The sequence below is a fragment of the Neomonachus schauinslandi genome, chromosome 9 (assembly GCF_002201575.2).
Source record: "Neomonachus schauinslandi chromosome 9, ASM220157v2, whole genome shotgun sequence".
Taxonomy (NCBI): Eukaryota; Metazoa; Chordata; class Mammalia; order Carnivora; family Phocidae; genus Neomonachus; species Neomonachus schauinslandi.
In genome coordinates this window covers 73,602,535-73,606,362 of record NC_058411.1, presented here as the reverse complement: position 1 = coordinate 73,606,362, position 3,828 = coordinate 73,602,535, and the positions used below count along the sequence as shown (strand labels likewise).

Below are 3,828 nucleotides of genomic sequence, written 5' to 3'. Positions count from 1 at the left end.
CAAAAAAATAGTAAAAGGATATTCAGCAGCCACGAGGACCAACTACTTCCCACTTGTGGTTTCTTCTCACACAGTTGGTGGGAACAAGTCACCCTCCAGAGCAGAGAGTAGCCTCTGCCCATGACTAGAAATCTGTGAAACTGAGAATCACCTTGGCAAACTGAACCAACTTGAGATCACATGCCATAGGCTGCTAACACCTGCACTGGGCTAGCTAATAGATGCACCCTCTGTGTTTTTCTAAGAAAACATTCATATGTCATTGGCATGAGTAATGTATGTTGCCCTGAAAACACCAGATGCAGAGAATGAGTTTTTATTTTACCAGGCCCATCTTCAGACTCAGTTATTGCTGATGTTTATGTGATATTTCCTTTAAAAATTAAACATTAATATAGGAAATTCTCAACTAATAATTGGAATGTACAGGCAAAACTTTTCTCAGAACTCGGTTCTTTGAAATTTGACATAAGTTTCCCATTTAAACCCTATTAGGTGATGTAAATGCCCAAGTTGGCACATAAGACTCTAGGTGATACGTAATACACCTGCACATATTGAACTACATTCTAGCCAACACCCATTCCTGATAAAAGGTCTTAGCAAACTGGTGACAGACAGAAACCTCTTTGATCTGTGAAGAGCTTTCAATTAGCAATAATCACACCTCAGACGAACCTCACTGGCTATGATACTGCCACTGTGCAAAGCTCAAAACATCTTTGATCTGTAAAGAATGTTTTCGAACACCTACATCTAGCATCATACTTAATGGTGAAAGTGAATCTTTCTCCCTAAAATCAGAAACAAGACAAGAATTCTGCTCTTACCACTTCTATTCAACATCGTATTGGAAATGTTAGTGCAAACAGGCAAAGCAAAGAAGTAACAGGCATCCTAATTGAAAAAAAGAAGGAATACTTCTTTAATTAGACATGACATGATCATCTATGTAGAAAATCCAATGGAATCAACAAAAAAGCCTACTATAACTAATAAGCAAGTCTTTCAAGATTTCAAGATACAAGAACTATATATAAAAATCAATTGTATGGGGCGCCTGGGTGGCTCAGTCAGTTAAGCGTCTGCCTTTGGCTCAGGTCATGATCTCAGGGTCCTGGGATCAAGGCCCTGAGTCTGACTCTCTGCTCAGCAGGGAGCCTGCTTTTCCCCTTCCCTCTGCCTGCTTCTCTGCCTGCTTCTGCGCGCACTTGCTCTCTCTCTGTCAAATAAATAAACAAGTCTTTAAAAAACTAAATAAAAGGTGTGGGGGCGGAGCAAGATGGCGGAGGAATAGGAGACCTGGATTTCGTCTCCTCTCAGGAATTCAGCTGGATAGGGATCAAACCATTCTGAACACCTACAAACTCAACAGGAGATCGAAGAAAAGAAGAGCAACAACTCTCTCATCAGAAAAGCGACCACTTTCTGGAAGGTAGGACGTGCGGAGAAGTGAATCCGAGGCGATATTCTGGAGGATAGACGGCAGGGGAGGGGCCTCCGGCGGCCGCTTCTGGCAAGTGATAGAGCCGCGGAGCACAAAATCGGAACTTTTAAAAGTCTGCTCCACTGAGGGACGTCACTCTGGTGGCTAAGCGGGGGGTGGAACCCTCCGGGACAGTGTGGTCTCAGGACCCACGGGTCACAGAAAGACCGGGGGTGCCTGAGTGTGGCGGAGCTCCCAGGTATCGGAGCAGGGAAGCCGGCTGCAGAGGCGGAGCCCAGGCGCGGGCTCTCAGCTCGGGGTTGCCATAAACCGTGATCCGCGGCACAGTCGGGCCCCTGCTCCTCCAGCAGGGACCCAACAAGCGGCAGATCCAGGCAGACTCACCTTCCTCCCCCAGGAGGAGCCGCACAGGAGTGCGCCGCAGGGATCTGCTGGGTTTGGAGACTCCACCCGGGGTCGGGTGCCAGAGATAGAAACGCGCGGTCACAGGCCGGGTGAGCACGGAGTGCGGCTGGAGACCGGGGAGATGGGAGTGACTGACGGCTTTTCTCTGGGGGCTCACTGAGAGGCGGGGCCCTGAGTTCTCGGCTCCTCCGGGGCGGAGATTGGAAGGCCGCCATTTTCACTCTCCGCCTCCAAAGCTGTACGGAAAGCTCGCAGGGAACAAAAGCCCAGGAGAGCAAACCCGAGCAGATTACTTAGCTGGGAGGGGGCAAGGGCGGGGCAATTCTGCTGCCAGCAGAGACATTTGGAAACCACGGCAACAGGCCCCTCCCCAGAAGATCAGCAAGAACAGCCAGCCAAGGCCAAGTTTACCGATCAATGAGAACGGCAGAACTCCAGCGCTAGGGGACTACTGCACATAGAATTCATGGCTTTTTTACCATGATTCTTTAGTCTTTCAAAGTTAATTTTTTTTTTAACTGTCTTTTTTTCTTTTTTTTTTCTTTTTGAATTTTTCTTTTTCCCTTTTTCAACCAACATCTTATCAATCCCTTTTTTAAAAAAAAAACATTTTTATTTTTCATTTTTAGAGTCATATTCTATCCCTTCATAGTAGTTACCCGTATTTTTGGCTTATATATATAAGTTGTTCTCTCTTTAAAATTTTGAGATAGTTTCTTCTAACAGATTAAAATATACCCTAAATCTCTAGTATATGGTGTTTTCTATTCCCCTGCCTGATCACATCCTCTCCCTTTTTTTTTCTTTTTTTAAATCCTCTTCTTTCTTTTTTTCAAACAACTTCTTATCAATTCCTTTTATAAAATTTTTTATAATTTCCATCTTTACAGTCATATTCCATCCCTTCATCATATCAACCCTTATTTTTGTACATATATAAGTTTTTCTTTCTTTAAAATTTTGGGAGGCACTTTCTTCTAAAAGACCAAAATACACCCCAAATCTAGTGTGTGGAACTGATCTATATACCAGCCTGATCATATTTGATCACATTCTGGGTTTTTTGTTGTTGTTGTTGTTGTTTTGTTTTGTTTGTTTTTGTTTTTATCTTTATCTTTTTCTTTTTTTTCTTTTTCTTTTTCTTTTTCCTCTCTTTCCCTTTCTTTTCCCACTGCTTCAAGTCTTTTCTGATTTGTTTAGAGTATATATTCTGGGGACGTTGTTACTCTGCTAGCATTTTGTTCTCTCATTAATCTATTCTCCTCTGCACAAAATGACAAGACAGAAAAAATCACCTCAACAAAAAGAACAAGAGGTAGTACCGACTGCCAGGGACCTACTCAATATGGACATTGGTACAATGTCAGATCTAGAGTTCAGAATCATCACTTTAAAGATACTAGCTGGGCTTGAAAAAAATATGGAAGTTATTAGAGAAACCCTTTCTGGAGAAGTAAAAGAACTAAAATCCAACCAAGTCGAAATCAAAAAGGCTATTAATGAGGTGCAATCAAAAATGGGGGCGCTAACTGCTAGAATAAATGAGGCAGAAGAGAGAATCAGTAATATAGAAGATGAAATGATGGAAAATAAAGAAGCTGAGAAAAAGAGAGATAAACAACTACTGGATCATGAGGGCAGAATTCGAGAGATAAGCGATACCATAAGACGAAACAACATTAGAATAATTGGGATCCCAGAAGAAGAAGAAAGAGAGAGAGGGGCAGAAGGTATAATGGAGCAAATTATAGCAGAGAACTTCCCTAATTTGGGAAAGGAAACAGGCATGAAAATCCAGGAAGCACAGAGAACCCCTCTCAAAATCAATAAAAATAGGTCAACACCCCGACATCTAATAGTAAAACTTACGAGTCTCATAGACAAAGAGAAAATCCTGAAAGCAGCTCGGGAGAAGAGATATGTAACCTACAAGGGTAGAAACATTAGATTGGCAACAGACCTATCCACAGAGACCT

The 3,828-nt window shown here is 42.6% G+C and overlaps 1 pseudogene; it reads right to left on the bottom strand.

The window, feature by feature from the left end:
* Positions 1-585: 585 nt before the first annotated feature.
* On the bottom strand, positions 586-712 carry LOC123325731 (annotated as a pseudogene).
* Positions 713-3,828: the final 3,116 nt, after the last annotated feature.